The 24,197-nt window shown below is 51.0% G+C and overlaps 1 long non-coding RNA gene across 2 annotated transcripts; it reads right to left on the minus strand.

The window, feature by feature from the left end:
- Positions 1 to 265: 265 nt before the first annotated feature.
- LOC142008096 (uncharacterized) lies at positions 266 to 13,118 on the minus strand. Of its 2 annotated transcripts, none has more exons than XR_012644074.1 (4): positions 13,000 to 13,118; positions 11,242 to 11,294; positions 5,783 to 5,876; positions 266 to 774 (listed from the first exon to the last, which is right to left on the minus strand). It is a non-coding gene; the product is annotated as an uncharacterized LOC142008096 (long non-coding RNA). The 2 variants fall into 2 exon arrangements; XR_012644073.1 differs by lacking the exon at positions 266 to 774 and adding an exon at positions 4,801 to 4,984.
- Between the last annotated feature and the right edge of the window lie 11,079 nt (positions 13,119 to 24,197).

Consider the following 24,197-nt stretch of genomic DNA (forward strand, 5'->3'; position numbering starts at 1 on the left):
AAGGATGTTTTATTTCAACAGAACCATCCCTGTGCATGCTGTGAAGTGCTTAATGCCTGATTTTTTTTCAATCTAAGCCAATTTTCAGCTTGTAACTTTGCAACATTGTAACCATTTGAGTTGAATGTTGCCATTTCAGATTTCTTCCAGAGGTTAAATGTTGTGGGGAAATTCAAACTAAAAACACTGTGCACATTCTTTAGAGTGTGATTAGGAAAACATACATTGTTTTGCCCACATTAAAATGATTCTTAGAAATGTTTTATTAAGAAAATCCAGAAGATCCATATTTTGGAATAGTTAATTAAAGCCTGTTATGCCCACTGGCGTGTAGGGCAGCAATGAAAGCCATCCACTTCTGTCTGTCTTTGGCCCTTTTCTCTAGTGTGCCTCAGTTGTAGTTCATTCTCTTCATGTCTGTCTCAACAGTACGCTGCCATGTTGTCTTGGGCCTCCCATGTTTCCATCATCTTTCAGGCAGTCAGTGAAGTGCTATCTTTACAATGGCATCTGCCTCCCTTCTCATCACATTTCCTATCCATCTGCAGCATCTTCTCATGATGATAGTGGTTATGTCCTCCTGGTGGCATTACAGGACCAGGTTGTGGTTAGAGGTTGTCTTTGCCCAAAAAATGCTAAGTATCTTGCCAATGATAGTGGTATCTTGCAACTTGAAAATTGATGAAGGAATTGACTTGGTGTCCGGAATGTGCTTTTTTTTTTAACCATCCACATATTTTTTTTTCCAAATTTGGCCAAATAAGTCTCAAAAATCTGTTTGTACAAATAAATAGTTTTCTATTATTATATTGATAACTTTTTTTGATGGGGTAACAAGCCTTCTGGTTAGAAAGGAAGTGGTAGATGCGGTATATCTTGGACCTCAGGAAGGCTTTGAATACAATCTCACATGACAGTCTCAGAAACAAATTACAGGACTTACAACCTAGATGAGCTACTATAAGATGGGTGCATAACTGGTTGGAAAACTGTTCCCAAAGAGCATTTATCTGTTTCAGTCATGCTGGAAGTGCAAAATGATTGGGGTCCCACCTCCTGCAGATCAGTTCTGGGTCTGGCTCTGTTCATATCTTCACCAGTGATTTAGATAATGGGATAGTGAGTACACTTGTAAAGTTTTTTTGTCTGGTTCCAAGCTGGAATGCTTTGTATGTATTTGGAGGAGAGGATTAAAATTCAGAATGATCTGGAAAAACTGGAGAAACTATCAGAAGTAAATAAGATTAAATTCAATGAAGACAAATGCAAAATACTCCACTGGGGAAGGAACAATCAAATACAGAGTGCCCTGAATGAATACAAACTTTGTATCTTCATCCATAGCTGCAGAAATGAGCTGCAGATATCCATGGATACAAATTGGATATCTGTGGATTTCAAGAGCTCTATAGGTGTAAATATACAAAATAGGAAATGATAACCTACGTAAGAATACCACAGAAAGGAATCTGGGGGTCATAACTCAATATGAGTCAACAGTGCGATAGTTGCGAAAAAACCAAACATCATTTTGGGATGTATTAACAGGAGTGTTGCAAGTAAGAACTGAGAAGTAATTCTTCTGCTCTACTCTGCACTGATTAGGCCTCAACTGAAGTATTATGTCCAGTTCTGGGTGCTGCATTTCAGGAAAGATGTGGACAAATTGGATAAAGGCAAGAGAAGAGCAACAAAAAAAGATTAAAGGTCAAGAAAACATAACTTATGAGGGAAGATGGGTGGTGATTCCTAGAGCTGATACCCTTGCTGAGCAGGCCTAGGAGTTGAGCCTTAGATATCGGGTGCAGACAGAGAAAGACAAGACAGATACTATGCTGGCTGCGATATACCCTACTACCTGCTGAGCTCACTAAGGACAGGGCTAAGTGATGGAACCTCAGAATTCAATGTCACAGGAATCTCACGCCATTGCTAGTGGCAGCAGGGAGAGCATATGGATGGTAGTGGACAGCAGCAGCAGAGAAGCAGTGGCTGAGCTATTTTCATGGGAAGCCACAGAGATACTGTTTGATGCCTTTCCTCAAAGGGAACATACATTTGGGGTCTTCATTAGCCCAGAACAACCAATACTGAGTTGTGTGCAGGGCATGATGTACAGCGAATGGAGGGAGATGGGTAATGTCTTAAAGGGACATTTTGTCATCTGACTTCCCCCCCGCAAGATAGGAAACTGAAGTAAGGACATACGTCAGAGTCTGGTTTGCTTATTATGGTCACCTTCTCTTGAATGTAGTTGTGGTGTTTTCCCAAATTAATACTTTGTTCCCATTCCCTTTCAATAAAACTTCTCTTGTTATACAGAGACTCAAGGTTTGGAGTGGGGAGGTGTTGCCTTTTACATGTTCTGGGGCTGGTGTTAGTTTTTCCCTGTGTGAGGCTCAAGCCTTCTCTGTGTTGTGTAATTAAGAGGAACCTCTATATATCAAATCCAGCTTTTGTTGATGTCAACTCCACCTGGGAGAAGGGTTACTGGAGAAGAGCAGGAAAGGGAAGAAAGCAAAAACTAGGGTATTCAGGGTGAGATAGATGCAGAGACAGAGTGGGAGGAGAGCAGGAATCAGGGCACAGTGGGGTAGAAAGGAGGTGAGCAGGGAGAAGAAGGGCAGGAAGCAGGTCATAGTGGGATAGATAGGAGCTGAGTAAAAGTGCGGGGAGCACAAGAAGCAGAGCAATGGGACTACATGGGAGCAGAACAGTAAGAGAGCAGGAGCAAAATGCTGAGCTAGACCTGGTTTCCTAGTTAAATAATGCACTACTAACAAATAAGGACATGCTTTCCAAAATAATTCAGTTAAATTGTACCTGTCAATGGGAAAACAACAGTGCAGGACTTTGCACTACTAGGCAATTCACTCAGCAGCTCAAAAGGTAACCAAAACCCGGATGGTGCATAATTTACAAAATTATCCATTTTCTGTGTAACTATTGATATAACAATTAAGTATGACTGAGTCCCAGCTGCAGGAGCAAAACCTTCGGTTATTTCCAGAGTCTCCAATAACTACCAGATGACAGTTACACAAAAAGTGTGGTACAGCTACCTCAGGGGACATGAGCTCCAGAGCTGAAAGCATGAGTCTCTAACACTTGGTGTAAAGAGATAGGCTCTAGAGCTGGAACTGAAGCAGGGCCTATGCAAAAATGACTGACTGTTGGGCTGTGAAGAACTTTAAAGAAAGGCAGTGGAATAACAGTCATGAAAGTAAGGTGTATCATTCTGGATCAGAGTGATTCTCTGTAAGTTACAACCTTGCACAGTGCTGGTGCTTAGTGCACTGTTGATAATAATTGTAATAATTAACACTTTTGCAGTGTTTCTGAAATGATAAAATATGCAGAACAATGTGAACTCTGAAAGAACAGGTTCTTGAAGCACATTGGAAAAATACCAAACTATTTTGTTTCATTTACAACAACAGCAATTCTCCCCAGAACAATAAAATGTTTCCTTATAACTGTTTTGTTGTACATTATGTTTTCTGCACACAAAACAAAATGAAAAAAAAAACCAAGTTAATTAACTAAACGGAAATATTGCTTGGGAAAAAGGATGGCATTTCTTTGGTACTGGCTAGTTAGCTGTGAATTTTATTTGTGTGAGTATTGCCTCTGTAATATAGAAAGCTGTTATTGTGACTGCCTGCCAGCACTGCTGATTACATGGGTAGAATTCAGGCCAAGTTTGAGTGACACAGCAGGCTCAAAATAAAATGTGACCTTCACTCATGTAGCAGGTTAGTGTCAGTTTGGGCTACATCAAAAGCAGTGTTTATTGGATCAGATTACCCTTTACTATAAAGCATGCAGTGTGGAGAACTATCATATTCCACTGTGCCTAAAACTGACAGCCATGACTCAACCATGTTGCTTGAATCTGACAGGATTAATTCTTCTTGGGAAACCAAAAGTTGGTGCTACAGATTTGTTAACCAATGTCATCTTTCCAGTCCCTTCTGGAAACAAACAGCTCATTATAAATTATTTTAATCTGTTTTTCCACTGCCAAATCCTGTAAGTTTGGCCTCATTGTTAAAAAAAAGAGAGAAATGCAGAAATACTGGTAATGTTGTTATATACCAGATAGTCTAGCAACAAAACTTCAATAGTTAATGAACATTGAAAGTACATGCTGGCTCACTGTGGATGTGTAACAAAGTGTATCTAGCTCAAAGGGCACAGAGGTGCTTTTCTTCAATGAAGAAATGACTTCACACATTATTCCATAACTGTAATCTAGCATGCTGAAGGGATGATAAAGTTTCCTTTCCTGATGGGGGATGAGGGGGAGGGGTGATGCTGGTGGTAAGGAAATGATGACTTACTAAGAAAATGTTCTCAAAACAGAAGCTCTAGAAAAGTCACAGAGAATGGAATGTATGGATGAATCCCTTTCTGTCATTGATGGAGGTATGGTAACACAAAGAGGCAGCGATTTTGAATAAACTTCTTCCTTTCTGGTCTGATTCTATTATGGAGAAAAGTTGATATGCAGAATCATAAGAATTTATCATGCTTCTTGAAGAATTCCTTAATCAGTCATAAACCAGAACTCAGGGCAAGGCAAAATGTTGTTCTGGGTCAGGCCATAACATCTGAAGAAATTTAAGATGAAGAAATTACACAGTGGTGGAGTTCCTCGCGATGACTCTAAACTTCTTTACAGACATTTACAGCTGGTGCTTTCTAAAAGGGCAGATGGAAGTCATGAAAATACATCCTTTGTTGGTGTAATTGAGCTCAATCGAATTATGCTGATTTACACCAGTTAAGGATCTGGCCTCAGAATCAGTGTACATGGACATGCAAGGTTAAAACCCACCAGGCGCCAGACTGAGCAGAGCTAGAGTGATTGTGTTTACATGTTGTTTGGAGAGCCCACAGGAGACAATCCCTGTGTGCCACAGAGCACAGTTCAGTAGAAGGCACAGCATGCTGGTGTTTGCTTTTGTAACGTCTCTGTAATCTTTAGGGAAAAAAGGAGGAAGACAAAGTCACCAGGAATTATAGGAAAATTCCCTTAATCTGGCACATCCAGGACTTGACAGGTGCTGGGATACCAAATTTGCCAGATTATTGGACATCACCACAACCCCCAAATGCCAGTTCAAACCCCACTGTCATGGCTCACCACCCCTGCTCCCAGCTGTGGCTCACCACTCCTGCACGTCCCCAGCTTCTTCTGTACCCCATGCTCCTGCAGCTTCTTCATCACCCTGGGCTTCTCAGCTTCAGCACCCTGAGCTCCTCTTCTCCTTCCTTGCACACCCCAGCTCCAACCCCCACGCTTCCCGGGTCCACAGCCCTGCATGCCCCAGATCAACTCCACCCCCCTGAGCCCCCTGCAGCCCTAACCCACCCCAGGCTTAACCTGCCTGTCCCCCTCCCAGGGCCCCAACCCACCACCCAAGCCCTCCAATTTGCACAAATCAGAGGCCAGATTAAAGGAAGTTTACTGTATAAGGATCTAGTGCAGCCTTAGTAGTTGTCAAGTATCTGGTATTCAGCTGCACCTTGATTTTGAACAGGAACAATTCCTTGCACTCCTGACTCTATGGACCCCTAATACCCCAGCATACAGTCCAGCTGCTCAGGTAATGAAACATGGGAACAAAATACTTGTGTGCCAAGAGCTTTAAATCTTCGCTCATTTTTATAGCTCTTTAAAAAGCACCCATCTATAATTAGCTGAGAAATGCACAGATGTTTAATCATTGAAGGCTGGATGGTTCTCCACCAGGCAAATTACATACCACATACATACCACAAATCCAGCCTCAAATGTCCACATGTCATCAACGCCTCCCTCTTGGTACAATGTCACACCATATTACCATTGTAAAATCGGTACCATACAGCTGTGATGGAAAAAAAGCAACATGAATGGGTGTAGGCCATGTGGCAAAGCTAAGTTAGTGCTCAAAATTCCCTGAAACATTCTTTTCTTCCACAGAAATTGGTTTACTGAGTTCCTTATCAATTTATTTGTTGGTTTGTTTATTCTCATTTTGCTTCCTTTGATGAAATAGCACTTTGTAACACTGAGCTAAGAAGTCCTGCACAGGGGTAAATACCAGAGAAGGAAGAGCTATTTAAGCCAGAAGACAATGTTGGCATGAGATAAATTAATATAAACTTGCCATGAACAAATTCAGGTTGGGAATTAGAAGAAAGCTTCTAGCCATCAGAAGAGTGAGGTTCTTGAACAGCTTTGCACTAGAAGTTGTGAGGGCTAACAATTATTTCTAAGAGAGAGATGGAAACATATATGTAGAACTGTATGCTGGAGTTTCTTGTGATGGTGAGGGACAGAGTTTGGTAATATACTTTATGTTCCTAAGGGTTTATATTTCAGGATATCAGGAAATCGGGAAGCGATTTTCCTCAATATATTGTGTTTGTTTTGATTTGTTTCCTTCCTCTGGAACCTCAGAGATACTCAGTGCTCCATGGAGCTAAGTATTCTGGGACTTCAGTACTTGACTAGCTGGCTGGCTCTTGCTCATGTGGTTATGGTCTGACAGATCACCACAGGTGAGTTTGGGAAGGAATTTTTGCTCACGTGAAATGGGCAGTGACCTTTGGCTTTTTTAACGTTCTCTGCAATGTGTGGGTGTGGGTTATGCGACAGGACTAAATGCATATATCCCACCCAATCAATTCCCTCACATTGCACCTCAGTCCCTCCAATACTCTGCCTATGGTACATAATATTTTATTCTTCTGGCTGTCTGGCAGAGAGGAGCAAACTACAGCCTTTGGACCACATCCAGCCCATCTTCCCTGCCACGTTAATCTGGCCCTCAAGCTCCAGCTAGGGAGTAGGGTTGAGGGCTTGCCTTGTTCCACGTGTCTCCCTGAAGTAGTAGCTTGTTCTCCTTCTGGCCAGCTCCTACGAGTAGGGGCATCCAAAGGGCTTTGTGTGCTGCCCCCACATCAAGCACCAGCACCACAGCTCCCATTGGCTGGGAACCACAACTAATAGAAGCTGCAGGAACAGTCCCTGCGGACAGGGATCTGTGCATGGAATTGCCTGGCTGTGCTTTCTTGTAGGAGCTGTCAGGAAGGGGAGACATGCAGCTGGTTTCATGAGCTGCTTGAGAAGGTAAGCACAGCCCAGACTTTACATCTGTGAGTTGCCCCACCCCCACCGCTACTCCTTGCCCCACTCTGATCAACCTCCTGTCCTCCAAAGCCCCCACCTTCATCTCAAACCTCTCAACCCGGGCTGCATCTTAGACCCCTTATTCATAGACAACCCTCATCACTCTCCTGCACTCCAGCCCCCTTCCCCAATCCAGAGACATTCCTGTACTCTGAACTCCTTCTTTCTGATCTCTTCCCAGAGTCCACATCTCCTGCCAGAGCCCTCACCCCACTGGCACTCCAACCCCAGTTTCATGAGCATTCATGGCCCTACATAAAATTTCCATACCCTAATGTGGCCCTCAGGTCAGAAAATGTCATTACTTTGATTAATTTCAGGCATTGGGTTGAGTGTGGGAGTGGTGGGTGCTGGTGGCGGTTTCTGATATAAAAGATGTGAGACTGGGTAATCTGGTTGTCTCTTATGATCTTTATGTCTTCTGTCATTTGATACTAGTTGGCTAATGTAATGCTACAGTTGAAGAAAATGTTTAAAGGAGTAGTTGAAGTAACACACGATTTGTCTTCAAATGCCAGTTGAACTCCCACCTGGTAACCTCATTGTCTCAGTAACATTTGTATAATGCTGTTGGGTATGGGGAAAGGCTGCATCATGGGCCTGGCCATGGAGTTCAAATCAAATCCAGACCTGTTCAGCTGCCTCTTACTCACAGAGGGTCATGGGTTATGCCCAGATGTGGAACATGACAGCTAGTGAACAGAGAATATTACAAAACAGTTTAGGGCAGAAAGTGAGTATCATATCATAAATGAATACATGATGGGGAGACGGGAAATTAGGTGGGCAGAAAGTAATTATCTGAGATGGGGTTTCAGCATATTCAATGGAGTTAACACCATTGTCCTTCCTTAAAGATCTCATAAGGTTGCTAAACATCACAAGTGGTCAGAACCTATAAATGAACCTAATAAATAATTTGTCTAGTTTCCTGCAGTGATTAGACAGGACATAGTAGTTCTCTATCTAACTACAGATAGAACGTGATCTTGTAGCATGTTATACTGATTAGGATAATAGTGGCAGAACTTTATCAGATCAATGGAATATATGTTTCTGAGAAAGTCCTGCAGAATTTAATAGGGATTAAACTAACAGGCTGTTTACATGGGCCACTTCTGTCAACAAAGGTCACTGTTGGCAGGGAAACGCTGGCAAAACTTCTGTTGAGAAATTGCATCTGAACACAAAAGCAGATCAACAGATCAGTCCGCTCTGTTGACAGAGATCAAACAGACTGCCCTGCCTTCTCTGGACAGAACAGCTGAACAAAAGCTCTGCAAACAGGTCTGCCTGGGGAACTGGAAGCCATCTCTGTTGACAAAAGTGTCTACAGAGGCACTCTGTTGACAAAACACTGTAGACCAAGGCACTATACTTGATCAGGAACAGGGATAACACTGCTGACTGAAGAGCTGAGTTTTGTTGACAAACTCTCAACAGAGTACTTTAACCATTCAGATTTGGCGACGATATATACCTTCAAATCAGTGGCACAGCTATGGGTACCTGCATAGCCCCTCAATATGCCAATATTTTCATGGTTGACCTGGAACAGCGCTTCCTTAGCTCTTGTCCACTAACACTCCATCTCTACTGACATTACATTGATGACATCTTCATCATCTGGACCCGTGGAAAGGAGACTCTGGAGGAATTCCACTGGGACTTTAACAACTTTCACCACAACATCAACCTCAGCCTGGAACAGTCCACACAGGAGATCCACTTCCTGGACACCACGGTGCTAATACACGATGGCCACATCAATACCACCCTGTACCGTAAACCCACTGACCGCTACGCCTACCTTCATGCCTCCAGCTTCCATCCCAGACACACCTGGGCTACGTCTACACGTGCCCCAAACTTCGAAATGGCCATGCAAATGGCCATTTCGAAGTTTACTAATGAAGCGCTGACATGCATATTCAGCGCTTCATTAGCATGCGGGCGGCAGCGGCGCTTCGAAATTGACGAGCCTTGCCGCCGCGCGGCGCGTCCAGATGGGGCTCCTTTTCGAAAGCACGCCACCTACTTCGAAGTCCCCTTATTCCCGTGAGCTCATGGGAATAAGGGGACTTCGAAGAAGGTGGCGTCCTTTCGAAAAGGAGCCCCGTCTGGCCGCGCCGCGCGGCGGCAAGGCTCGTCAATTTCGAAGCGCCGCTGCCGCCCGCATGCTAATGAAGCGCTGAATATGCATTTCAGCGCTTCATTAGTAAACTTCGAAATGGCCATTTGCATGGCCATTTCGAAGTTTGGGGCACGTGTAGACACAGCCCACATGATCCATTGTCTACAGCCAAGCACTAAGATATAACCGCGTTTGCTCCAACCCTTCCGACAGACACAAACACCTACAGGATCTCTACTAAGCATTCTTGAAACTGCAATACCCACCTGAGGAAGTGAAAAAACAGATCAACAGAGCCAGACATGTGCCACGAAGCCTCTTACTACAGGACAAGCCCAAGAGAGAAACCAACAGAACACCACTAGCCATCACCTACAGTCCTCAGCTAAAACCTTTACAGCGCGTCATCAGGGATTTACAACCCATCCTGGACAATGATCCCCCACTTTCACAGGCCTTGGGAGATAGACCAGTCCTTGCCCACAGACAACCTGCCAACCTGAAGCAAATCCTAACCAGCGACAATACACCATACCACAGTCACTCTAACTCAGGAACCCATCCATGCAACAAACCTCGTTGCCAGCTCTGCCCACATATCTACACCAGCAACACCATTACAGGACCTAACCAGATCAGCCACACCATCGTGGGTTCATTCAGCTGCACATCTACCAATATAATTTATGCCATCATGTGCCAGCAATGCCTCTCTGCTATATACATTGGACAAACTGGACAGTCTCTACGTAAAAGCATTAACGCACACAAATCAGATATCAGAAATGGCAATATACAAAAACCCGTAGGAGAGCACTTCAATCTCCCAGGCCACACAGTAGCAGACTTAAAAGCAGCTATCTTACAGCAAAGAAATTTCAGGACCAGACTCCAAAGAGAAATTTCTGAGCTGAACTTTATCTGCAAATTCGACACCCTCAGCTCAGGCTTAAACAAAGACCGCGAATGGCTGGCTAAATACAAAAGCAGCTTCCCCTCCCTTGGTGTTCACACCTCCAGATCAACTGCTGGTAGTAAGCCTCACCCTTGCTGACTGAGCTAACCTGGTTATCCCCACCCTTGCTCTGGCTTATTTATATCTGGCCCTGAAGATTTCCAAGACCAGCATCTGATGAAGTGAGTCTGTGCTCACGAAAGCTCATGCTCAAAACTTTTCTGTCAGTCTGTAAGGTGCCACAGGACCCTTCGTTGCTTTAACCATGTAGACACTCAGCAAGTTTGGTCAACAAAAGCCCAGTTTTGTCAACAGAAGCTGCCCATGTAGACATGACCATAGTGTTTTATAGAAATTAATTTTCAGAATATAAATTGGATCCTTTCTGTAGGGGCCTACAGGGATATAATTCTCTACTGCATTCAGTATGATGATTCCAAAAGCTTAGCTCTCATTAGCTGTGTCTACACGTGCACGCTACTTCGAAGTAGCGGCACTAACTTCGAAATAGCGCCCGTCGCAGCTACATGCGTGTTAGCCGGTGGCCAGGTAATGTGCGGTGAGGTACTCCCCTGGGTCCTGAACAACCCAGTTTTTTACTGTTAGAGCAGGCAGCTCCTAGCACTCTCACCCACGGCCAGGCTGTAGTAACCAAACGGTTAAAGTTCTTTTTGTTGTGCCGGCTGTGTTGCAGTAACAAAAGGGTTAACAAAATGGTTAGGCTCAGAGCTTAACTAGTTACAAGTTTATTAAGCTACAGTTATAAGCGTACGGTTACAAAAGGCTATTGTTTACTTCTTATATGCTAGCAAAGTACGGGTGTTAACAAGTTACGTTACAATCCAATACAAAGATATCTGTTATCATCTAACACAATGATATCTTGGCACAACGACATCTAGTTACAGAGCTCTAATTCTTTAGCTGTGCACAAAAAAAAGTCAGAGACCTAGCATGGGTGTATCTTACCCTCTCTGCGTCTCTCGATACCAGCGTAGCCAAGCCAGATCGGTCACTCAATTCTGCGGAAAGAAGAATACGAGGTTGGGCGTCCCCAGTTGTGGACCTCGGGAGGCAATCACCTGACCCGACCAGCAGGAAGTTGGTTGAATGCACTCAAAGTTAGAGTTCTGCTGGACCCATCTTTTATACCCCTTTTGGGTTATGTATTCTCTTTCTTATCTATGGTGCCAGATCACACTGGTCTGTCTTTGTGACACCAGTTTGTTACAAGGGCATTTCTTACTTAGTTTGCACTTGTAAGACAAGAGATAAGCAATTTAGGAGTACAGGACATTCTTTTGTGCGGGCGGGGCACGTCCCCTTCTGGGTGATTGTGTGTGTGCATCATATTGATCAATGCCAGCTGGGGTGATTTCTGAGGGTCCCCCCCTCTCATGTTGACAGTCTGCCCTGTTAGCCTTCTAGCTGTACTTTCTGCTTCTCAGGGTCACGATAAGCTAGCATATCTGGGCCTCAATGAGGGCATCAAAGACTGTGCTGTCAGCAGCCATTTCCGTGCCCTGTGTGCTCCTCGGTGTGGGGGGGGGGGCAACGAGCAAGCTGGCTTGTAAGGGGGAGACTTTGTCTGGCTACTTTCCACCCCCTGATGCACCACACTACATCCCAGAACGCAAGGTGGTGGTGATGCCAGCACCTTTTGCCCTCCTTGGGGGAAGTCTAAAAGTGCCCAATAATCCAATCAGTATGTGGGGAATCGCGGAACTGGCTAGGATCACTTGTCAGCTCCATGTATTGGATTTGCATGGAGGAGATAGCCACATCAGTCAGTCTCCTAACGATGCACAGTGTTATGCAAAACACAACTACTATGATAAGAACAATCAAAATAGTGGTTACAATAGAATGCAGGAATGGAGTAAGAGAAAATTCTAATTGTTGAGCTAACCATTTTAACCATGAGATCTTTCCATTCTTAGTTACAGCATGTAAGATTTTAACTGCATCTTTGATGGCAGATACATCCTGTTTAATCTGTTCTGAGTGTTTACCTAAAAGCAGCAAGATTGGTTAATTACAGCACAAACTCTTCCTTGTTGGGCCAGGACTATATACTTTGAGACCCACCCATCGCTTGCTGACACTCAGACAGAGAACAATTAAACAGGAAGGCAGATGGGAATTATGGTCTAATCCAGAAAGTTCAAACCAGTTACCTCTACCCACACCAGCGTGGGTGGGAGGACGGAACAGAAGGGCCCAGCTTAACCTTGGAGCTTCCTCGCACGCGATGGCTTCCACTCCGAGGAATTACAAGCAAGACACTCAGTTCCATGAAAGTTTAAACCGGTTACCTCTACCCACACCAGCTTGGCTAGGAGGATGGGACAGAAGGGCCCAGCCTAACCTTGGAGCTTCCTCTCACGTGATGGCTTCCACTCCGAGGAATTACAAGCAAGACATTCAGTTCCACCCTCCCAGCACCCGGGACGACAAGGTTGTCAGGGACCAAATCCCAGCAAGCCTCATCCTGTTACAGGGTACAATAACAAAACTAGAACCAGAACTAGATTCCTTATCCATGTAGGAGTTCACCCCATCACAGCATGAACCCCAGGGGCTGTGGCAAAGGTAGGAGTGGATGTCGCTGTCATCAAACCAGACTGGTCCCCACCAGAAGATGTTGCTCTTGTGCCACCAATCATTCAGGTTCAGAGGGACAAACTTAATTCCCAATGTGGTAGAGGAGTTCAGCAGGGTACACACCCAGCAATCCGTGGCACCAGCGGTGGAGACGATGGACTGGATGGCATTCCTGAGGGGATGCTTAGGTGTAGCAGAGGTCAGCGAGGTTGTCAGGAAGATGAAGAGGAGTTGAGGTGCCATGCTGTCATCTGGGTTGAAGGTAGCTACAACACAACTAGGCCTATAGCAATTACTAAGAGTCTATTAATATTAATATGGCATCTAGCAGCATGCATATATTATATATATTAAAGTTCTTTGGTGTATACTGATGTTACAGGTGGCCATTGCCTCCCTTCCTCCCAGGGAGGTGTGTATTCCAGGTGGTTCCTTCTTTTCTGGAGAGAAAACACAAGGTCAGCCAGTTTTGGATGTGATCCAAGCCTTGGTAATGGTTATTGGTTCCCTTTTAGAGTCTAAAGCAGTCTACACCCCCACCTTTGTATGAGTGCAGTACATGAGTCTGTGTTCACAGGCTAGGGTGTTTAATTACAACAGTATCTCCAGGATTAGATTTGGAGTCCTTGAGTGGCGCAGCCGAAGTTGAGGAATTTTCCCCTGTAGGGAAGAATCCTCTGCTGATTGGACTGCCCGTAGGGGTTTGCTCATTGTTTAGTCTCTGTACCACCTCATCCAGCCTGTTTTCCCAAGTACCATCCGTGGGCTTCAAGTGGCTTTTTAACAGCCCATTCCAGTGCTCGACTATGCCGTTGGACAGGGGTCGGCAAGGGCGGTGGTAAGTCCATTGAATTCCATGCTTAGTAGCCCACTCTTGTGCTACTTTGTTTTTAAAGTGTGAGCTGTTGTTGGACTGGATTTCTCATGGGGTACAGGGACAATTGCTGTTAAGCGGTTTAGTCCCATAATGGTGGAAAGTCCTGTTGCCAATGGGGCAGGGTGTGCAAAACCAATTCCTGAAACAACTTCCATTCCAGTCAAGAGGTACTTACACCTTTGTCTGGTAGTAGGAAGTGGGCCAACGTAATCAACCTGCCAGGTTGCCCATAGCGTTTTTCCATCTCTTAGTCTGGCAAATCGTTGTCCTTCAGCTGTGTGTTTTCAGGTTTTAGCACAGATAGTACAGGCTCGCAGCAGGTCTCTGGCCTGTTGGTGGGTGATAGGCCACCCCCTGATATGTGCTTGCCGCACCAGCTCATCACTCCCTGTGTGCCCCAGAGTCTCATGTAGCCATAGGTACAAACATTCCCAATCTACTTGGGTGGCAGAGATCTGGGCTGCTGCATCTGCCAGGTTATTTAGCTGTGCAGCTGGGGTGTTATTCTTTCGCTGGGCTGACACATGTCCTATAGTTAAGGGTTGCTTGGTGGCATGGTGGTACTCACTAGGCATTCCCACCTTCCATAGGGATTCCTTAATTAAGGTGGAGTTCTGTGCGGTATCAGCTTTCCGGCATGGACATTCCTCTACCCATCCCGAGAACAAGCAAACAATAACCAGCACATTTTAAAAGATTTACATTTGGGTAGCTAAATGAAGCTCATTTATAACTTCAGGAACAGTCCTAAAGGCAGAGATCTGGTTGCCAGAACTGTCTTTACAGGTTTGCCCACGTCGTGGGCTTGGCAGACAGGGCAAGCCAGACAGTAGTTTGGGCTACTTAGGAGAATTTGGAAGCAAACCAATTTGCTTGAACAGCAGTAATCATTCCCCTGCTTCGCTTACATGAGTCAGGCTGTGGTGCATGCAAGCAAGATAAGGGAGAAGGACCTTGGGTGCAACCAGGCGGCCGTCCGGGGAGCGCCAAAGGTGTTCAGGATGCAAAAGGCATTCGTCCAGTCTCCAGATAGCTTCTTCTGAATTTAGGGCCTGATCTTAGAATAGTGCAGTATCAATAAGGGTTGCAATAGGAGACTGGGAATCTGTAAAAATGGGAAACCGTGAAATGGCCCAAGAGGGGAAAGGTCTGCAGCTTTAGCTGCTGTGTCAGCCAAGGCATTTAATAAGGTGGCAACATACAGACCATTTTGTTTTCATGAGCCCATATATATTCTAACTTACCAACATAGACAATTTGATAATGCTATTAATAAGATAAGCACAAACATAACATACAAAACCACATTCTTCATTTTAAAAGGAGATTCATGATGTTTAGGTTGTTCTTCAGTAACTACCAGCTTTTCTCTGTGTTTCTGAAAGACAAAAGAATACTTTTCTACCCCCTTTGGGGTGGCAGGTTACATATTGGAATACTCCATTTACAAATATGCTTAGTTCTTTCTAAACTCTGCAAGTTACTCACTCTGAATTTTCTCCAGACCCTCAGAGTTAAGGACTTACTTACTCTTAACCTCAAATCACATGCTTATTTTCCAAAATGACATGTTATTGGATATTACCATTTTAAGTACTACTAAAGGGATTTAGACCTTTTGTTCCCATATTGAAAGGTGTCCATATCGGAAGGCGTCCCCTCCTTATGGATACACCAGCAGGACAAACAGACAGACAGACAGACAACATTGAACAAAACTCCATGACATGACACAAACACGTGTTAGCAAAACAATTAATGTGAGCAAAACTCAATGACACATACTCATACACCACAACATAAATGTTTACATAACTACACTTTGTACCACAAAGAGTTAAGAACTTGAACTAAAGCTTTCAGATTTGGGCAGTTTCTTCAAGGTCTTATAATCTGGGCTTTTGTCCAAGGAGCTGTATCTCACAGCCAGATACAAAACTACTCCAATATTCCTTTGTCTCTTTTAGTTTACAAGCAGTTCTCTGCTTACAGAGCTGCAACCGTGATTCCTCTGATTGTCCCCAGTTCTTTTCCAACATTTCCTCATCCCGCTTAGGGCCACCCCATCCTTCCTGGGTGAATTCCTTCTCTATGTTGGGGAAATCCATGTTGTTTATCATGACTGGTTTCATTTTGTCACTTTGGTACAGCCTGTGTCACAACCCTGCTTGCTGCGCCAATTCTGTTAGCCGGTGGCCAGGTAATGTGCGGTGAGGTACTCCACTGGGTCCTAAACAACCCAGTTTTTTACTGTTAGAGCAGGCAGCTCCTAGCACTCTCACCCACGGCCAGGCTGTAGTAACCAAACGGTTAAAGTTCATTTTGTTGTGCCGGCTGTGTTGCAGTAACAAAAGGGTTAACAAAATGGTTAGGCTCAGAGCTTAACTAGTTACAAGTTTATTAAGCTACAGTTATAAGCGTACGGTTACAAAAGGCTATTGTTTACTTCTTATATGCTAGCAAAGTACGGGTGTTAACAAGTTACGTTACAATCCAATACAAAGATATCTGTTATCATCTAACACAATGATATCTTGACACAACGACATCTAGTTACAGAGCTCTAATTCTTTAGCTGTGCACAAAAAAGTCGGAGACCTAGCATGGGTGTATCTTACCCTCTCTGTGTCTCTCGATACCAGCGTAGCCAAGCCGGATCGGTCACTCAATTCCGCGGAAAGAAGATACGAGGTTGGGCGTCCCCAGTTGTGGACCTCGGGAGGCAATCACCTGACCCGACCAGCAGGAAGTTGGTTGAATGCACTCAAAGTTAGAGTTCTGCTGGACCCATCTTTTATACCCCTTTTGGGTTATGTATTCTCTTTCTTATCTATGGTGCCAGATCACACTGGTCTGTCTTTGTGACACCAGTTTGTTACAAGGGCATTTCTTACTTAGTTTGCACTTGTAAGACAAGAGATAAGCAATTTAGGAGTACAGGACATTCTTTTGTGCGGGCGGGGCACGTCCCCTTCTGGGTGATTGTGTGTGTGCATCATATTGGTCAATGCCAGCTGGGGTGATTTCTGAGGGTCCCCCCCCTCTCATGTTGACAGTCTGCCCTGTTAGCCTTCTAGCTGTACTTTCTGCTTCTCAGGGTCACGATAAGCCAGCATATCTGGGCCTCAATGAGGGCATCAAAGACTGTGCTGTCAGCAGCCATTTCCGTGCCCTGTGTGCTCCTCGGTGGGGGGGGGGGGCAACGAGCAAGCTGGCTTGTAAGGGGGAGACTTTGTCTGGCTACAACGCGTCGGGCGCTATTTCAAAGTTAACTTCGACGTTAGGCGGCGAGACATCGAAGTCGCTAACCTCATGAGGGGATCGGAATAGCGCCCTACTTTGACATTCAACGTCGAAGCAGGGACCATGTAGACGATCCGTGTCCCGCAACGTCGAAATTGCCGGGTCCTCCATGGCGGCCATCAGCTGGGGGGTTGAGAGACCCTCTCTCCAGCCCCTCAGCTCACTGGTGGCCGCGTGGAGCAGCCCCTTAAAGGTCCCCTCCCCTTCCCTTCCTGTGCAGGAAGCTGAGGGAACGTGCAGGCTGCAGCCTGCACACGCGGCCAGCCTGCACCTCCCTCAGCCCCCCACACAGCTGCGATGGCTGGCCGGCAGCCCCCCCAGCGCCCCCAGGGGACCCCCTCCAAGGGCAGCCAGGGCAGCCAGGGCAGCAAGGCTGGCAAGCGGCAGCGGGGCCCCTCCTGGACGGAGGCCGAGCTGCGGGACCTGCTGGGGCTCTGGAGCGAGGAGGAGGTGCTCCAGGTAATGGGGAGTAAGAGGCGGAACGCGGATGCGTTCGCTCGGCTGGCCGACGGCCTGGCTGCCCGGGGTCACCCTGCCTGCACTCCTGACCACGTCAGGAGTAAGGTCAAGGAGCTGCGGCAGGGTTATTCCCGGGCCCAGGATGCGGCCAGCCGATCTGGGGCCGCCCCCGTCACTTGCCCCTTTTACAGGGAGCTCAGGGACATCCTGGGCTCCTGGCACACCTCCTCCCCTCCCGCCACCCTTGACACCTCGGCCGACGAGCCCCAGCAGGCCCTGCAGTTGGAGTCCGCCCTGGAGGCAAGCCCCGCACCCCGGGGGCCCCCCCCCGGAGGCCATCCCCGGGACATCGCGGCAGGAGGAGGAGGAGGAGGAGGAGGGGGGCTCCTCCTCCGCAGAATCTGGGCTGCAGATCCTCCTCCTGCCATCCCAGAGCAGCAGCAGGGCCTCCACCCCCCAGGGATCTCCGGACCATGGGAGCGGACCGACAGGTAGGTACCCACCTCTGGTGGACACCCCTGGGCTTGAGTGGTGGTGGTAAGAAATATGTGTCCAGGGCCCCCCACATGCTCACATGGCCATGGCCCCAAGGACACCAGGGCCATGGCCCTCACAGCACTGCATCCATCAGCCCCTGCCCCCCCCACCCCGCATGACAGTGCCATGCCCCATCCCCGGGCCAGGGGGGAGCGGAACCCCGAGGGGCTCCCAGGAGGAGGGGGTGGGACACCCCGCAGCAGCAGCATGTGATGGAGTGGGGGGAGTGCCAAAGGGAGACTCAGGCTACATATGAGCCACAAGAGTGGAATATATCCCAGGGGCAAAGGAGGATCCTGGGGCTACAGCTGGCAGGTGACACCTCTGCCCTGAACAAAGAGGAGGGAGGAGCCGAGCTGGCTTGGACTTGGGGGGGGGGCGGGGCCCACAGGTAGAGGCTAGGGGAAGGGAGAGCTGGAAGGCAGCCAGCCTGAGGAGGGGGAAAGCTGCATCCCAGAGGGTCACCCCTTGGGGTCTTCTCCCCTGGATGGGTTGGAAGGACTGTCTCTTCCGACAGCTGGTGCTGTCACTCCTGGGAGAAACTGGGCATCTGTGCCCTAAGAAACATCTCCTGCTCTCAGACCCTGCGGGGTGAAGTGAGAGTCACTCCCACCAGGGGACGGGGTGCAGGGCAGGGGGACCCCTGAACCCCATCCATCACAGCAGCATCTCCTGGGGATGGGGATGGGGAACCTGCAGCACAGGGCTGGGGGGACAAAGGCCACGGCTCGGGGCCCACACTAACGCCTGTCTCCATTCTTCTTCCCCCGCTCCTCTCCTGTGTCCTGCACCTGCACCATCAGAAGGACCGGAAGAGAGCGCCGGCGAGGCGTCAGTCGTACTGGAGAGCCCTCCGGGACCATCGCTCCAGGGCAGCCCCTCGGCCGAGGACCGACCGGCCCCACGGCGGGCTAGACGGCGGACCCCGCGCCACCAACCGCTGACGGCGACGGACCCCCAGCTGCTGGCCATCCACCGTCGGCAGCTGGAGGTCGCGGAGCAGCACCTCCAGCTGTAGAAGCGTGCACTGGCCTGGCACCAGGAGGCATGGGGGGCCTACAAGGAGACATTTAACCGCTTGGTGGACTACCTGGCCCCCCATGCCGCGCCGGCCGCAACATCGCCCGCCCTGCCTGCTCCTGTAGCCCCACCCCCAGCTGCTCCGCCCGTCGCTGTCCCGTCCGCCGTCGCCCCGCCACCCACCGACGAGGGCCGGAGCGCCGAGGGACCCCTGGAGCCACCTGACACTCGCCGGCCACCGTACCTTCCAGTCCAGCCCGCTCCCACCCAGCCATGGACCAGGCTGCGGCCGCGGCAGGGCTCACGGCCGCCAACACCCGGTGCCGGGCTATAGGGGCGAGGGGCCTGGGACGTGGCCTCCCCCCTTGTATATAGTTGGACCCTGTTGTTTTCGGCCCCCAGTTTGCCCCGTCCCCCCCATGTAAATAGTTCTCCCCTTTATCCTCCCTGGTTTTCTTTTTATTATTGCGGACAGTTGTTTGTTTGTATTGCTTTATTTTTGTACATATTGCTTTTGTTCAACGTTTGTACATAATTTTTGGTTTGTGGTTCAAATATTTATTTACAGTTAAAAAAAAAAGGTTCAGAAAGAAAAAGAAAAGTTTACGTTCAGCCACAAGTGCGTGCTGTCATTTGTCCAGGACAAGTGGGACGGGGGTGCTGTGGGGTGCTCCATGGTGTAGGCGTTGGGGCAGGAGTGTGGGGGAGGAAGGGGCGGGCAGTAGGGGGCCTGGGCAGAGTTCACCCTGTGGCCTGTTCATCAAAGTGGGCCCGCAGGGCCTCCCGGACCCTGGTCCCCTCTGGGTCCACCTGCCGACTGGGGGCAGCAGGTGGCTGGACGTCTGCCCTGCCGGCCTCCGCAGCCCAGCCCTGAAAAAAGGTCTCCCCCTTGCTCTCGATCAAATTGTGCAGGGCGCAGCAGGCACCCACAATCTGGGGGATGTTGTTGGGGCCTGCATCCAGGCGGGTCAGGAGACATCTCCAGCATCCCTTCAGGCGACCAAATGAGCGCTCCACCACCTAGTGCGCACGGTTCAGGCGCTCGTTGAAGCGCTCCTGGCTAGCTGAGAGATGGCCCGTGTAGGGGTGCATGAGCCACGGCCGGATGGGGTAGGCCGCATCTGCGATGACGCAGAAGGGCATGGTGGTGTCCCCCAGAGGGATCTCCCGCTGGGGGATGTAGGTCCCCGCCTCCAGCCGGCGGCACAGGCCCGAGTTCCGGAAAACCCGGGCGTCGTGGGTGCTGCCAGGCGAGCCCACATAAATGTCCTGGAAACATCCCCGGCTTTCCACCAAGGCCTGGCGGACGACAGAATGGTAGCACCGACTGGTGGGAGCGGCTGGTGCTTGGGGAGTGGGACGACGACCACTGGCTCTGGAACTTCAGGATGACCCGCCAGACATTCCTGGAGCTGTGCCAGTGGCTCACCCCCGCACTCAGGCACCGGGACACTGCCATGCGGCGTGCCCTCCCTGTGGAGAAACGGGTCGGCATCGCTGTCTGGAAGCTGGCCACTCCGGACAGCTACCGATCCGTGGGCCAGCAGTTTGGAGTTGGAAAGGCCACCATCGGGGCTGTCTTCATGGAGGTAAGAGAACCCACAGGGGGAGGCCAGGGCAGGGCAGAGGGGCCAGAGCAGGCCAGGGTAGGGCAGGGCAGGGCAGGGGGGCCAGGGCAGGGCAGGGTAGGGCAGGGCATGGGGGCCAGGGCAGGGCAGGGCAGGGCAGGGCAGGGGGGCCAGGGCAGGGCAGGGCAGAGCAGGGCAGGGCAGGGCAGGGCAGGGGGGCCAGGGCAGGGCAGGGCAGAGCAGGGCAGGGCAGGGCAGAGCAGGGCAGGGCAGGGCAGGGCAGGGCAAGGAGGCCAGGGCAGGGCAGAGCAGGGCAGGGCAGGGCAGAGCAGGGCAGGGCAGGGCAGGGCAGGGGGGCCAGGGCAGGCCAGGGCAGGGCAGGGCACGCACACCCTGCTCACCCCTCATTGGGGCTGTCCCATGTGCTTTCTCTGCAGGTCGTGCGTGCCATCAACGCCATGCTCCTGCACAGGCTCGTGAGGCTGGAGGACCCACATGCCACTGTCGCCGCCTTTGCCACCCTAGGCTTCCCCAACTGCTTCGGGGCTCTGGATGGGACTCACATCCCCATCCGCGCCCCGCACCACAGTGGAGGCCGATACCTCAATCGGAAGGGCTACCATTCAGTCGTCCTGCAGGCCTTGGTGGACAGCCGGGGACGGTTCCAGGACATTTACGTGGGCTGGCCTGGCAGCACCCACGATGCCCGGGTTTTCCGGAACTCGGGCCTGTGCCGCTGGCTGGAGGCGGGGACCTACATCCCCCAGCGGGAGATCCCTCTGGGGGACACCACCATGCACTTCTGCATCATCGCGGATGCGGCCTACCCCCTCCGGCCGTGGCTCATGCGCCCCTACACGGGCCACCTCTCCGCCAGCCAGGAGCGCTTCAACGACCGCCTGAACTGTGCGCGCCAGGTGGTGGAGCGCTCATTTGGCCGCCTCAAGGGACGCTGGCGATGTCTCCTGATCCGCCTGGATGCCAGCCCCAACAACATCCCCCTGATTGTGGGTGCCTGCTGCGCCCTGCACAACCTCGTAGAGAGCAAGGGGGAGAGCTTTCTTCAGGGCTGGGCCGCCGAGGCCGGCAGGGCACATGTGCAGCCACCTGCTGCCCCCAGTCGGCAGGTGGACCCAGAGGGGACCCGGGTCCGGGAGGCCCTGCGGGCCCACTTCGAGCAACAGGCCGCGGGGTGAACTCTGCCCAGGCCCCCTACTGCCCACCCCTTCCTCCCCCACACTCCTGCGCCAACGCCCACACCATGGAGCACCCCACCGCCCCTCCCCACTTGTCCCGGAGAAATGACAGCACGAACTTGTGGGTGAACGTTAATTTTTTTTTTTGTCTTAACGAAATTTTTTTTTTTTTAAAAAAAATAAATATATATGTGAAGCAGAAACCAAAAAGGAGGGACAAACGTTCAACAAAAGCAAGATGTGCATAAATAAAACAATATACAACAACAAATCAAAGAACTGTGCGCCATCAACAAAAAAGAAAAGCAGGGAGGAGAACGGGGAGAACTATTTACAGGGGGGGGATGGGGCAAACAGGGGCAACAACAACAGAAACAGTCCACAAAAAAATATGTCCAACAAGGGGGGGGGGCCACGTCCCGGGCCCCTCGCCACTACAGCCCAGCAGTGGGCGTGCCCGGCTGGGAGCTCCGCCGGGTCTGCAGTCTGGTCCGCGGCTGGGTGGGAGCGGGCTCCACCGGAAGGTAGCGGCACCAGCGAGTCTCGGGTGGCTCCAGGGGTCCCTCGGCACGGTGGCCCTCGCGGGGAGGTGGTGGGGCGACAGCGGACGGCCCGGCGACGGCTGGAGCAGCTGGTGGTGGGGCTGCAGGAGCGGGCATGGCGGGCGGTGACTCGGCCGGCGCGGCACGGCGGGGCCAGGGAGTCAACCAGCCGGTTGATGGTCTCCATATAGGCCCCCCATGGCTCCCTGCGCCAGGCCAGCGCCTGCTCCTGCAGCCGGAGGTGCTGCTCCGACACCTCCAGCTGCCGGCGGAGGATGGCCAGCAGCTGGGGGTCCGTGGCCGCCGCCGGTACCAGGCGCGGGGTCCGCCGTCTGGCCCTCCGCGGGGCCGGTCGTTTCTCGGCCGAGGGGCTGCCCTGGAGCGAGGGTCCCGGAGGGCTCTCCGGGACAACCGAGGCCTCGCCGGCGCTCTCTTCCGGGCCTTCAGATGGTGCAGGTGCAGGTGCAGGACACAGGAGAGGAGGGGGGAAAGAAGAATGGAGACAGGCGTTAGTGTGGGCCCCGAGCCGTGGCCTTTGTCCCCCCCGCCCTGTGCTGCGGGTTCCCCATCCCCGTCCCCGGGAGATGCTGCTGTGATGGATGGGGTTCAGGGGTCCCCCTGCCCTGCACCCCGTCCCCTGGTGGGAGCGACTCTCACTTCACCCTGCAGGGTCTGAGAGCAGGAGAGCTTTCTTAGGCCACAGATGGCCAGTTTCTGGCAGGAGTGACAGCCCCAGCTGTCGGAAGAGACGGTCCTTCCAACCCGTCGTGGGGAGAAGACCCCAAGGGGGGCCCCTCTGGGATGCAGCTTTCCCCCTCCTCTGGCTGGCTGCCTACCAGCTCTCCCTTCCCCTAGCCTCTACCTGTGGCCCCCGCCCTTGCCCCCCAATTCCAAGCCAGCTCGGCTCCTCCCTCCTGTTTGCTCAGGGCAGAGGTGTCACCTGCCAGTTGTAGCGCCAGGATCCTCCTTTGGCCCTGGGAGCTCCTCGGCTCTGGTGGCTCATATGTAGGCTGAGTCTCCCTTTGGCACTCCCCCCACTCCATCACATGCTGCTGCTGCGGAGTGTCCCACCCCCTCCGCCTGGGGGCCCCTCGAGGTTCCGCTCCCCCCTGGCCCGGGGATGGGGCATGGCACTGTCATGCAGGGTGGCGGGGGGCAGGGGCTGATGGCTGCAGTGCTGTGAGGGCCATGGCCCTGGTGTCCTTGGGGCCATGGCCATGTCAGCGTGTGGGGGGCCCTGGACACATCTCTGTTACCCCCGCCCCTCCAGCCCCGGGGTGTCCACCAGAGAGGGGTACCTACCTGTGGGTCCGCTCCCATGGTCCGGAGATCCCCGGGGGTCGGAGGCCCTGCTGCTGCTCCGGGATGGCAGGAGGAGGATCTGCAGGCTGGATTCTGCAGAGGAGGAGCCCCCCTCCTCCTCCTCCTCCTCCTCCTGCCGCGATGTCCCGGGGATGGCCTCCAGGGGGGGCCCCCGGGGTGCGGGGCTTGCCTCCTGGGCGGAGTCCGGCTGCAGGGCCTGCTCGGGCTCGTCAGCCAATGTGTCAAGGGTGGCCGGAGGGGAGGAGGTGTGCCGGGAGCCCAGGATGTCCCTGAGCTCCCTGTAAAAGGGGCAAGTGACGGGGGCGGCCCCAGATCAGCTGGCCGCATCCTGGGCCCGGGCATAACCCTGCCGCAGCTCCTTGACCTTACTCCTGACGTGGTCAGGAGTGCGGGCAGGGTGACCCCGGGCAGCCAGGCCGTCGGCCAGCCGAGCGAACGCATCTGCGTTCCGCCTCTTGCTCCCCATTACCTGGAGCACCTCCTCCTCGCTCCAGAG

Source organism: Carettochelys insculpta, chromosome 2, assembly GCF_033958435.1.
Source record: "Carettochelys insculpta isolate YL-2023 chromosome 2, ASM3395843v1, whole genome shotgun sequence".
NCBI classification, from domain to species: domain Eukaryota; kingdom Metazoa; phylum Chordata; order Testudines; family Carettochelyidae; genus Carettochelys; species Carettochelys insculpta.